The sequence below is a fragment of the Camelus ferus genome, chromosome 23 (assembly GCF_009834535.1).
Source record: "Camelus ferus isolate YT-003-E chromosome 23, BCGSAC_Cfer_1.0, whole genome shotgun sequence".
NCBI classification, from domain to species: domain Eukaryota; kingdom Metazoa; phylum Chordata; class Mammalia; order Artiodactyla; family Camelidae; genus Camelus; species Camelus ferus.
The window spans coordinates 27,086,569-27,100,785 of NC_045718.1; positions in this window are offsets into that span (position 1 = coordinate 27,086,569).

A 14,217-nucleotide genomic window follows, 5' to 3' on the forward strand; every position below is an offset into this window, starting at 1 on the left:
CGATTCTGAAAAGGAACAGAGGCATCCAGCAGAAGCTGGAACTCGTTGCAGCCCAAAGTGGCCCAACTGTGAACAGTCCAATTGTCCAACTCTGGGGCTCTCGCGCCAAACCCCAATCTCTGCGCCGCCAGGCCTCCCTGGGCTCGGTGTCAGAAGCCATGCTGCTGCCGGGAGCAGTCATGCGTGTTCCCTCAGCAGCTCGGGCCTCACGGAGCTGTGCCAAGTTACCTTCCGCTCCCAGGGCCAAGTCGCTTCATCCAGCAACTCTCCAGACCCCTGTCCCTCACTGACATTTGGGGGATGGCAGCTCCCAGCCCACAGCAAGCAGTTTCAAAAAAACTGCAAAAGCCATTTCTTTTCTTTTGGCTAACGGAGTCCCCAACTGGGTCAGGGCTACTAGCTGACTATTGATGCATCCGAGTTATTAACTGTTTCTGAGTTATTCTGCCTGTGTTGCTGTGTCTTGTAGGGCTGTCTCTTCTCCCTCAGGGACACCACAGGCTGCAGCAGGACCTGCCCTCACAGCCAAGCCCAGGCACACTTTTCTGAGGTGCTGCCTGTGCTGTTTTTGCCTTTGAGAATCTCGACTGTCATCAAGGGCTGAGCAAGGACCACAGTTCCCCAGTTCATTCTCACTTATTCTGGTTCAGCTTTAAAGGCTCTGTTCTTTTTGTTCTGAGGAGTTCTGGGCTGAAGGTCACAAAGGCTTCCGATATGTGGGACCAGTTCCTGTATCGGCCCATCCTGCCTCTGTGGGAGAGATGTTCCCTTGCTTTTTAGGGCCAAATCTGATCTTGTCGTCAAAGAAGCAAGCAGACCCTCCAGAAGCCACGTGATCATCATGATCACACACATCTTCTTGGAAACGGTGGTTAGTGGTTAAGATCTAATGTCAGACCACCTGGGTTCAAATCTTGCCTCTGCAACTAACAGCTGGGTGACCTTGACCAAATTATTACTTTCTCTGTACCTCCGTTTTCTCATCTGAAAAATAAAGATGAGGGTAGTGCCTTTTCCTGGATTGCTGTGAGAATCAGCCGACTTAACACCTGGCACATCAGTGCTTCAGTGATGTTAGCTATTATAATGATCCCCGGGCCACCACAGTGTCAGGGACTTGCCTAATCCTTCGTGTTGGCTGCTTATGGGAAACACTGAATATTCTGATCTTGGCTTTGCCGCTTACTAGCTAAGTGATCAAAGAGAAAACAAGTCTACTTTGCAGCCCAATTTCCACGTCAGTAAATGCGATAACACCTATATCTACATGTTGTTACAAGAATCCAATGAGGTGATACAAATGGAAATGCTCTGGGAACAGCATAAAGCTACACAACATGACGTGACGTCTGGTGATTGGGTGAGACAGTCTAGACCAGGTAGTTGATCTGTTCCTCCTATAAAATTCTCCCAGAAGAGATTCCAGTACTTGCCCCTGGAACAGTCTGATGCTATGCTACCCTGATAGCAGATAAGTTCTTTTTTTTTTTAATTGAAGTATAATTGAAATGTCACATTATTTTAGTTTCAGGTATGTAACACAGTGATTCAATATTTGTATATATCATGAAACGTATATACAAAATGATCACCACATAAGTCTAGCTAACATCCATCACCATACATAGTTACAAAATACAAGTTCTTTAGGTTGCTTTAATTTCTCAAAAATAGCCTTATGAAATCGTGAGCAAGAATTAGTAATTGCCACTTTATAAGACAGGCAGAGGCCTGATTCTGGTCCATGTGTCCAGTTAAATACCCTCTTCCTTGGGGCCAGATGTTGATCTTTTCCTTGACCGCAGTCTCCTTATCACTAAAGTGAGGACAGTAAATATGTCTTTGCTTCTGCACTTGTGTATTGCACCCTCCTCCTCCATCCGCCTGTACAGGGTACATAGTGAGATGTACAGACCCGATGGTGTGCTCCAGAGGAAGATGGAAAGGGCTGCTCTGGCCACAAACTCTGCAGGTCCAATGCTGCACCCTTGGTCTACTTTGGAGGTCTAGCTGCTTTTTCCTAACACACCCACAAATTAAATTGCTCAGATTACACATTTATGGACGTCATACACCCACAATTACAGACAGATCCAAGCAATATATGGGTACCAACGGGCTCCAGGGACCCTGGCAGTGCCATTTCTAGCGTGGCTTGTTTGTTTTCACTTTATCAGTGCCTGCTCGTTGGCTGAATCCCAAAGTGGTCAACTCTGTGAGTGAGGGATTGAGTGAAATTCTCAGTGGATCTAGAATCCTGGGAAGGCACCACACTGCAAGAAATCTCTGGTTTGAGTGCTCTCTCCAGGGCCCTAATCCACCCCACCATCACCACCGACGAGAGAAAAACCAGCCCTGGTGCACATTTTCAGTCCTGCAGAATGTGTGGGAACTGCCTGTCCCCATTCATCTCAATGGGAGCAGCATGCCTGCATCTGCAGGGTTACCTTTTCTCTTCTAAGCAGTGAACCAGGAGGAGTCAGAGCCCCCGGAAATCACGTCATCCCTGCTCCCTGCCTATCCATCTCCAAAACGCTGAAGCAGAGAGGAGAACTGAGCCATGGTCAGCACTTCACTTCCCACCCCCACCAACTCCCCTTCCACATCCTGAAGGTGAATTTGGAAAACACCCAGGCTGAGCACAGAGCAGAAGTGAGGAGGCCTTCCTGCCCAGAAATCCTGCATCTGGAGGTCATGCCTCACACGTGGCTGTTTAATGGGTGGCAGCACCTCCCTAGGCCAGTCTAGTGGCAGCTGGTGTGGGGCCAGTCGTCTGCCAAGCGCACAGGGCGCCCTGGGCCTCACTAAGCAGCAAGTTGTAGGAGAGGGAACGATACACATGAGGGTGGCTGGAAAATATGAGTGCCTGGGAGAAAAGGCACCTGGAACGAAAAAGAACTGGAAGAGGGCAGCCTTCCCAAAAGTAAATGAAAGACGAGAACAACCAATGTTGACCGTGAAGAGAGAAACTGCCTTCATCTGCATGCTGCTACCAGCACCGCACACCAGGGCTTGGTTTCTGTTTCTCCAAGAACCAAGGGGTGGTAGCTAAGGAGGGTTATGAAAGATTTCTATTTTTTGACCTGGTAATTGAAACTCTTAAGAATATAACCCAGAGAAATGATGCAAAAAAAAAAAAAGGACTAACTCTCATGAGAAATTTTCTTCAAATATGCACATTAAAACAAACAATGACATATATATGTATGTATATATATAAATTTCACCTTGAGAAAAAATTGTAGGTATAAATATACAGATATAAATATTCAACCAAAATATCCAGAAATCGTGAAATGACCAAGGCCTTATGATATCACCACAGTGAACTATCTGATGGCCACTTAAATGGATATGAATGGAGTCTGTGCTAAACTATGGAAATATGTACATAAATCATGTAACGTGGACAAAACAAAGCCCAGCGTCATAGCTTGCCCACACAGGTGGGAAACTGTCCATGTACAATTTTAAGCCTCAGGGATAAAGTTGGGACCATGGAAACAGCTGAAAGTTAAACTTTGCGTTTTCTTTTCTGTCATATATTTATGACAATAAAAATTTTGAATTTATAAAGAGAAGTGAGGATGTGGTATATAGTTAAAAGAGAATTTGGTGAGCCCAGAAAGTGATTAAGAGAAACAAAACTAAGGGGGAACTTAAGTGGTAGAGTGCGTGCTTAGCATACACAAGGTTCTGGGTTCAATCTTCAGTACCTCCTCTAAAAATAAATAAGTAAACCTAATTAATGCCCCCCCAAAATTAAAATAAATAAATAAAAATTGAAAAAAAAAAAAAAGAGAGAGAGAGAAACACACTAAACCTCGGATCACAATGGAGTCTGAATGAGGATCTCTAAGTCCCCATCTCCCTCCCCCATGCCCTGCCTCCTCACCTCTACCCCAGCATTTTCAGGCCACCCATTTCTATTCCTTCTTCTTGTAAATCCTTGCCTGCCTAACTCATGCCCCGCCTTCTCTTAGGTTAGAAAGACTTACTGGAGCATTTCTAAGTTCTTCCCTGGGTCTCTCCTAGGCCCCTTCTCCAAAGGCCAGGCACCTGGGTGGTGGGGCGCTCTAGAATTTCCAAGAGACTGCACCCCACATTCTGCCGCTCCTGCTCTTTCAGGGCATCGATGTGAAGGGAGGGAAGGCCTACTTCACAGTCCCAGGGTCCAAATTTGCCACTGGCAGCAGGTCTCAGAGCCCCAGGTCCAACAATGGACTCCCCTGGTCCAGCCGCAAAACATTTATAACCTCTCCAAGCCGTCCTCTGGCAGAAAAAAGCAAACTGTGAGCTCAGGAAGCTAATGCCCTTGAAACTATCCATTTATCTTGGCCTTTCCCCTCTGTGTGAGATGCCACGAGAAGTGCCAGTCTCTCTCTTTCTCTCTGAAGAAGAATGGATGTAGCCAGAAAGCCACACGCGCTTCACCTTGGCTTTGCCTCCTGGGCCAAGCCCAGGACTGGGATACCAATGGGAACCAGAGGGGAAAGGGAATCATTCTTGATCATCCAAACCGCCTTCCTGAATCCTCCACGTGGGGGAGAGAGCTCACCTGAGTTCTGCTTCACAGCCTAATGTTCATCAGCTTCTCCATAAATCTTCATAAAGAGACAATGCTGAGTCCTAACAAACCTCCTGCGTGGAGCCAGGAACTGGTGACAACTCTCCCATCTCGAGCTGTGCTGGCAGCCAGCAGTGGGCAACACAGTTCCCGGCTACCTCCGCCCTCCCACCACGGGGAGGAGGGCGGCCACCCTGAGGAATCTGAACATTTGAAACCAATAGTTCTTCTTGGTTGCCCAGCATCTGCTTTGGTGGCTGCCCTCACCCTGGCACCGGGAATTCAGCCTCCCGCTGGGCCCGGCTGAAGCCAAGAGCTGGCACAGCGAGACTCCCCTTTGTTTACGGTGCAGGCCACTTGGGTGAGAGATGTTGCCTCTTCGCTTTCCTGCAACTCTCAATTGGATTGGGGTTAAACAACAAATTCATGGACTGTGGCTGGGCTGAGAAGGCAACTCGTCTCAAGTAAACAAACCAACAAGACCAAAAGCAACAAAGAAAAATAAAATGACTGTGTGCTTGAAAAAGGCAAAGCTGGTCTTAGGATCAGAAAGCCCTGTTTCCCCCAATAGCAGCATTTTTCATTTTGTGAGATCTCCATTTTCATGATAACTTACTTTTTCTTTTTCTTTTTCTTTTTCTCCCACTAGAGCTTTATTTCGCTTCTTTACCTGGATCACACCAGGGCCACATGTGTTCTTCCTTATCAGAACATGGCAAGGTCCCCTTCTCTCTCCTTCGCACTTTGTTTACAGTGCCTTCCAGAGGGCCAAGTGAAGGAAGGCCATTTTGGGAAAACATCTGGAGAAGAAAGACGGAGAACTAGGAGGCTGATGGAATATCCTCCCTATTCATATTGCTTATTCAGAGGTCTTTTTCTTTTGGTTGTTTTTCCCCCCCACCCCCCCCACCCCCCACCAAAGTTTAGCTTTAAGGAAGAAAATGTATTATCTTCAGGCAAATTCACACTTGCATTTAAAATTCTCAGGCTGCCTCAGATACATGAAAAGGTGGTTTAGTTTGTTTGCTCCTGCGTTAATGTGTGAAACGGCTAAATTAATCCTCCCCTATGATGTCTGAATAGGTTGTTATAAGGTGCTTAGAGATTTGGCAGGCTTAGCCCCATCTTTCTTTCAAGATGTTAAGAAAATAAATGTAAATGCAGAAAACACTGCATGTGGGGCGTCTGCTGTCCAACTTTACCGTTTGAACGTCGGTGTAGTCTTTAAGAAAAGCTGACCACAAGAACAAGGGCACAAGATTGTCACTGGGGTTGACTCATCTTCTGAACCTCCGTTTAGTTACATTTGATCCTTGGGGACTTAAGACTGGATCGCTTTCTGGTTTTCCAACCCAGTTGTCTTAGTTCAGACTCTTTTGTCTCCTGTCTGACAAAACCCAACTTGACCTAGTTTGAGCCAAGAGGGGCATTTTATTAAGAAGTTAGCAGGGTATCTCCCAGAACCCAAAGGCAGAAGGACTTGTCAAGGAGCAAGAAATAGGAACTGGAAGGAAATTGGGAATCCAGCTGTGCCCTTGCTCTGTCGTCCTCTGTGTTTGCTGTTTTTGCTCTGTTCTCTCACTCTTCTCTGAAGGTTGACTTTCTTTGCTGCTGCCTTCACAGCCGGCAGAGAGTCATCCCAACTCCTGAGTTTTAAAATGTTCTTTAATTCCATTCTATACACAGGAAATGGCCAGCTCCTAACTGGAATTTTGCTTTGGCGACCATGCGGTCATCATGCCAGGGCTCCTTCTTGTCTCGTTTGCACTTCTTGTCCATTTGCTTTGTTCCTTTCTCAAAGCATCCTGTTCTTGTTATATGAATCCTGTCCTTTTCATATCTCGCTTAGAATACGAATGAGCTGTTCTATTGTGTACTTATTCACTTTTCAACTTTCTCTTGTATTCTCTTAATTATCTCTTTTTTTCAGGGTCAGTTTATTGTGTTTCATTCTGTTTTGTCTCCTTTTCATGCTACTCATTTTTTTTTCCTGAGGTCTAGTTAGCTTTGCTTATCTGTTCATAATTAAGGGGAGAGTAGCTTGATTTGTTTCTAGGTTGCTAGCTGGTTTTCTCTGTTGTTTTCCTGGTCTTATAAATAGAATGATTGGGAAATTTACAGATGTGAGCGGGGCCCAACAATTGACAGAATAAGTGAAGGAGGAGTTGGCAAGGAGGAGAACCAGATTTGGGGCTGGGATACAGCCTTCAAATGCAAGAATGGTGCTTTCTTCATCCAGAGGCACTGAGTCCATCCTAGAAACCCTCATTTTCTTAGGTTGAGCCCCCTTTTGTTTTGCTTCTGGGTAGAGAACCAAGCTGCCTTCCTAGGGAGGGTGAAAGGAGAGGGTGGGAACATGCAGAAACACGTGATGCAGTCATTTAGAAAGTAGGATTGTGTACATACCAACTGAGCTTGCAGCAAGTTGGCCTCTCTGTGTAGTAGCCGCTGGGTTGTTCGGGCTGAGACTTCCTCACTCTGTTTGGTTGTCCATAGGCTTCCAAACATTTCAGGCTCCAGAAATTTGTTGAACTACCTCAACTTCTGATGATTTTTTTCTTATCTATGGATTTATTCTTATATATTCTGTTGGACTCTCAGGAGAGAATAGAAACAAACACTTTGTTCCTCCTGCCATCTTGAACAGGAAATTATCAATTCCTAATTTCAAGTTCCAGGAGTTAAAATCTGATTGATCCGCCTCAGGTGACGTGTTCACCCCTGTTCCAAAAAATGGGAGGGGAGGGCTCATGGTTGCTAAAGGCAACCGTGTGGTAAGAGTGATTCTTACTATGAGCTGGTAAGACTACATGAAGGCAGCCACTGCACCCTGAGTTTTAAGGATTTGGATTTTTTGTTAGGTTTGTGGGGCTGTCTCTTTTCTCTCTGCTGTATTCTAACAGAGTCTAGTCCCAGGGAACTCCTTCATTGTATCCTAAAGCAGGACTAGATTCAGTGATAATGCTTAACAATTGGCTCTCTGTGGGGTGGAAATTCCTGATTTGCAGCATTTTCTGATTTCTGTGGTGTAAATCCTCCCACCAAGACTGATTTCAAGCCATCTTTATGACATCATTGAACATGATATGGGGAAGAAATGCACAAAGTTGACTCTCTCAAGTGTGAGCAAGCCACCCCCAGCCACCAAGTGGGTCGGAAGCTATTGTACAGTTTTAGCTGAAGCATGACCAACCAACAAAGTTGGCTGAATCCATTAAGATTCTTTGGTTACAAGGGACAGAACCCAAACACAGTTGGATGAAGTAAAAGTAGAAATTTATTGGAAAGAGCCTGGGATGGATCACAGACTCTTAGGAAGAGCTGAATGTCCAGGACTTGGGAAGCGCCAACATTGCTCTGGTGACTTCAGAAGCAGCATTCTCTGGATCCTCTCTCCAGAGTTCTTCCATTTTTGTGACTTGACTCCTCTTCCTAGTTTCTGACTCGGGTGGAAATTCCTGAGAGAGAATCTGATTACCCTCGTTTAGGCGTCCTCACCTGGAGAAAAGTAGCTGTAATCTTTGAGTGACATTTAGCAAAAATATGGCTTCTTGGGGTATGTAATTTATAGGGTTCAGTGCAAAATGAAAATGTAGGATTCCTTGTTCAAAAATTGTTAAGAATTTCAAGATGGCACAGCAGAGCATTAAACCATGCATAGGGCCCTTCTAAACCCTGGATCCTGTGAGACTGCATAGGCCATATGCTCATGAAGCTGGCCCTGTCTGAGAGTTCACTCCTATGGTCAAAATATGACTGTTGCTTTAGGTTCTCTCTTAAATTGCTCACCTGGGGGATATTTTAAGGCAATTCCATGGAGAGGCCAGCTGGCAAGGGACTGAGGCTTGCCGATCACCACATAAGTGAGCTTGGAAATAGATAAGACCCCTTTCCCTATCCCTGCCCCCATCCCAGCAAGCCTTCGGATGACACTGCAGCCCTGGATGATATTTCAGCCTCACAAGAGACAGAGGCAAAGGCACCTCACTAATCCATACCTGGAATTCTGACCCACAGAAACTACAAGATAGTAAATGTTTTAAGTCATCAAGTTTTTTGAGTGTACTTGCAAAAGATAACTAGGATAGCATCATCCATTACTTCTGACCTATTGAGATGTACTGCAATTTACACATGGGCAGCTGAGTGAGGTTATGGCTTATATCATCTAGTTTTAATTAAGTTCATCCTCATAAAAAAAAATTAAGCAGGTGGTTTAAAAAGATTCCTGCAAGAAACTGAGCATTGAAGTTACCACTGATAACACAAAAAAACTGACTGAAAGAAAATGGCTCTTCATCAAACATATTTAAAGGAAGGAAATAATGATGACTAATCAGATCCGTCAAGATAGTGACCATAAAAGTCAACATTTTTGAAATGCAGGTTTACATCCACTTGAAATGTTGGTTTAAAATGGTGGTATATGGATAAAAATTATAAATAAGTAAATATTCATGTATTTGTGTATGCTCAAAAATACCTCACTGATGGGTTGTATGATCAAAAAAGATTGGTGGCTGCTGTGCCTGTGCTTGGAATGGGAGTAGTGGAGAGCACCCAGTCCCCTGTTTTGAGGCCCCTTTGTTACAACTCCATCATTGCAAGGTGGGCAGCAATCAGTAGCCCAGGTGTAGCCTGGGGTGGTAGTTTGGAATAAGAGGCCACTTAAAATGATCAGGAGACTTAAAAGCATTTTTAGTCTAGGAGGCTAGACTCTTCAGAGTCACACATGATGGAGACTTATTATTCTTATTTGATCAATAAAGGGAAGAGTAATCCCAGAATACAGGAAATCCTTGGGAACTCTCAAATTATACATATGGTTCAAAAGATTTTTTTGTTGTGATATTCATTCACAAAATAATTAACATAGGTACAGTTTAACATATAACAATAAAGTGAACCTACTGTGACTGCCACCTGGGTCAGGAATCAGAAGGTTGCCAGCAGTCTGGAAGCCCCCTGGACACCCTTCCCCGTCATATCACTCTCCCTCTACCCTGGAAAGAGCCACTGTTCTGACTTTTGTGATAATTCTTTTCTGGCTTTATTTAAGAGTTTTACCACTTTGCTATGTCTCCATAAACAATATGGTTTGGTTTTACCTGTTTTTAAATTTTACGTGAATGGACATCAGATTGCATGTATTCTTTTATCTTATATTTTTTGTTTAAGGTTATTTGAAAGTCTTTTCTGTTGCTGCATCTATTTTTATTGATATGTGGTCTTCTTTTGTATTAATATCCCATTTATTTATCCATTCTTTGTAGAAGAAAATTAGGCTTATTTCCAGCTTTAGGTAATTATAAACAACTCTACCTTAAACATTCTGATATATATATCCTGGGGAACACATACATGAGTTTCTCTAGGACATGAGTAGTCATAGAGGCATTGAGTTATAAGCTGTGTACATCTTCAGCTGTAGTGGGTGATGCCACATAGTTGTCCAAAGCAGTTATACCAGTTTATACTCCAGGTCCTTCCCCTCCCTACAGTGTATGAGACTTTTCAGTGTTACATATCTTTGCTGGTACTTGGCATTGTCAAGTTTTTCATTCTTGCCAGCCTGATGAGTGTATAATGTTAGCTCTTTGTGGTTTTAATTTGCATTTCCCTGGTTACTAATAAAATACTTTATACATATTTATTGGCCATTTGGATTTCTTCTCTTGTAATTTGTTGGGTTATGCTCATTTTCCTATTAGATTGAGTTTTTCTTACTGATATGGAGTAGTTTTTAAAATATATTCTCAATTTGCTATCAGTCATAAATTACAAATACTATAAAGTATAATATTTATATCATCTTCCATCTTAAAGTTGAACCTTTTTATTATTTTTATGGTGTCCTTTGATAAACAGAAGGTTTTAATTCTAATGTAGCCAAATTCATAAATCTTTCATCTTTGAATCTTGTTTAAGGAAATATTCCTTATATTTCTTCTATGAAGATATTCTATATTTATGATCTAAAAGCTTATAGTTTTACCTTTCACATTTAGATCTTTAATCTACTTGAACCCATCATTGGAAAGGCATTCCTTTCCTCACTGATCCACCGTGCACCTCTATCATGCATGAAGTGTCCGCACATATACATATCCTTTTTCTGTTCTCTCTATTCTGCTCCATTGGTCTATTTGTCTATCTCTGTGCTAATATCACACTGCCTCTACAAGAACTTAAAGCAAACCTGGTGTCTGGTAGAGCAAGTCCTCCTTATTGTGTTTTCTTCAAGAGAGTCAGGTATTCTTTGTGTTTACATCTAAGTTTTAGAATCAACTTGTCAAATTCAACAACAACAACAACAAAAAACCCGCTTTGCTTGTATTTTGACTAGAATTTAAATTACATGGAATCCAAAAGTCACTTTAGGAAAATTAACTTCTTTCTGGTATTGGGTCTTCCCATCCATGAATATGGTATATTTCTCAATTTGTTTAGGTTTTCTTTAATATCTCTGAACTCAGTTTTAAAATTTTGTCCATAGATATTTGCATATATTTAAAAATATGTACATTAATTGCTTCTTTTTTATACATTTTTTTGCTGATTTATAGGAATAAAATTGAGTTTTGTATACTGCTATTGCATCCAGATGCTTTGGTTAAAGCCCTTTATTAATCCTAATAATTTATCTGTAAGTTATTTTAGATTTCTTATGAACACATTCTTACCTTTTTCTCCTCTTTCCTTTGCCTTTGTGCACTGCCTAGGGCCTTCATTATAATATCCAATATTATAATTTTTATGCATGTATCATATACATTTGTGATGCTGTAAGCTCAATGAGGAATGGATTGCTGCACAAAAGTGGTGTTCAATAAGCATTTGTTGAATGAATATTTGAATGAGTGAGCTATTCCATCTGCCAGGATGGCTAACCACAACAGAAATCATAGGTTGTCACAGAGGCTAGGGACAAGTTGAAAACTAAGTTAGGAATAAAAATCAAAACGAACAGAACCAAATACATTCCTAGAAACCACAATTCCAGAGTACATAGATCAGCCTAGTAGGACCTAAGCTTGGTATAGAAAGAAGGAGCATGAGGTTTAATTTTCTTAAACCTCAGGCACATGCTGGGTGCCTTTAAATTCATAATTCTCCTTCCCAAATTCCTTATTAATTTTTATTTTTGAGTGTGTTATTATGCTTCTATTGCTGTTACCTTAAAGCCTAAGTCTTACATGATTCAGCTCCCACCACCTCTCCAGCCCTGGTTTTAAGACACCAACCCACTTCGCTATGTTCTAATCTCTCTGGCTTCTTTCCAGTTTCTAACAAAGACCAAGCTTCCTCATCCATTAGTGCTTTGCATATCTGTTCCTTCTGCCCGGAGTGCTCTTTCCACCACCCCTCCTCCTGCCTGGCCTCCCTACTTACCGGTCAGGTCTCTGCTCCAGTGTCACTTTCTCAGGGAAACCTGTCCTTACTTTCACCATACAGCTTAGCTCCCCAACAAAGTATACTCCTCAAACACCTGTGCTTTTCTTTAAAGGCTCTTACCAGAATAGCAATTGAATTCCTGTGTTAAAATTTGATGAACATTTCCCAATTCAATTGTCAACTCCAAAAGAGTGATGGTGGTGTCTAGCTTGTTCACCTCTGGATTCCCAAACACCTGGCCAGCATCTGGCATACACAAGGCAGGTGATAGTTACTCCCTGAGCTAAAATCTATAGAGCTTTACTATTCGCTTTCCCTTGTGCACCAACTCTGAGTTTTCCCCATTGCTCCTAGGTGCTCCCAGATGCTCTCTCCTGGCTCCCAAACTTTGTGTCCTTAATTCCATTATGCTACTTAACCACGTTTAACCCAATTTATCTCCACTTCTAAACTATGGTCTCCTGAAGTTCACCTTTGTGCTCTCAGCGCCTGCACAGGTACCAGCTCCATAGAAAGTGCTAATACAGGCTAGCTTGAGAAAATGAATAAATCCAAATGAATAATAAACAATGAATAAATTATGTATGTGTATACAACACACACCTTTCTTACCCTGGGGCAGTCTCTTATCTGAAGCTAACTAATTGCAAGTTCTTCATGATAATTCAAGTAATTAACCTCCCTTTGAGAGGCTCTGAGACAGAAACACCTTATACTGAATTACAGTCAGTAGTGAATACTGTGACAGAGAGGGTCTGGTGTAGAGGATGCCTATGTGGATGTGTATGTAATACAAAAATATATATATATATTCTTTTCTTTCAAAAAAAAACTTACAAAAATAAAGAAAATGTCAAAGCCTTTTAAAGGGCGTGATCACGCTGAGTAATACAACCCTTCCTTGATTTTTACATTATTTCAGGATGAGATGTTTTTATGGCTCTTGCTAAAAATAAAAGACATTTCAGGCTTTCTCAGTAAATGAAGCACTGCAGACTTTTCAGTTTTGTTGTTTCCCCTAAAATTAATATAATTAATTAAAATCCAACATTAGTCTGATTTACAATCTGTGAGTCAATGAGTCACAAAATCTTATGCTAATGGGGCAGTTTAGCTTTCTGAGCTCTTAACAAAAAACTGTGTCCCAGCAAAGGACCCAGCAGAACAGGAGTGATGGAGAGACCCAGAGAGAAAGACTTGCCTAACCTGACCATAGAATATTTATATTGTGTTAGGAGTAGCAGAGTCTAAGAATAATTTGGAAAGACAACTGCTTTTATCAAGTGTAAGAAATTAGTTTAACTGAATTTAAATGTAATTACAGGAGCAGCTGGTGAAGGCTAATTTCTGTTCAGTCTGCTTTCTCAGGAACTGCACCCCCATTCTGTTCCCTAGTTAAAGATCAAGTTTCAAGCTTTACATCACGGATACCAACTCTTATGGGCTAGTCTTGGGCTGGAGTCAGCGCTTGTGCAGAGAAGGTTGCCCCTCTCCAGGTGTTTACCATCCCTTGCTCCTCCCCTACCTTTGAAAAGAGACTGCTGGGGTGAGTATCACGTTGCTATTACTTGGAGAAGTCTGAATTCCTTGAGGGTCCATTCTATGGGATTGCTGTCTATTCGGCACCTGATCTAGCATCCCCAGACGTTCTTTGCTGCTTCTCCAGGTTCAGAATGATGGATCCCACGTGATGAGGAACAATGTTGACTTCAAGAACCGCAGAGTTCTTAAATGCCACCTGCCTGGAAAACAGCCCACTTTACGGATTGAGAACGGAGACCCTGAGAGGGAGGCGGTCTGACTGCCAGTCCAGTGTTTCCTCCACCACCCCACACGGCACTGCCACTATCCCCCAAATGCTAGGCCATTCCTTTCACATGGGATTAAAAATCTGTATCCCTCCCAGTCCAGGTCAGTCCACAAACCTGTGCCCCTACCGAGTTCTCGAAGCCCCAGCGGTGCCTGCGACGTCATGGCTTCCTGGGGGGTCACCTGGCTCCAGCTCTGGACTGGTGGCTCCAGCTAGGCCCGGGATTTCTTTCTCATGGGCAACTTGCCTGGAGCCTCCACACATCACAAATGCTGTTTTGAGGTTTCTGGGTCTTCCTCAGAGAACCCCTGGACGAAGGCATCCAGCCCCAGAGGCTGTTGAGTCCCCATTGCTTAAACTGTGGCCCTCCTACCAGCTCTGCACACACCCCAAGTCTCCTGGTGCTTGTCAGGCATCCTTTAGGTGGAAGCTGACATGGCTGGGG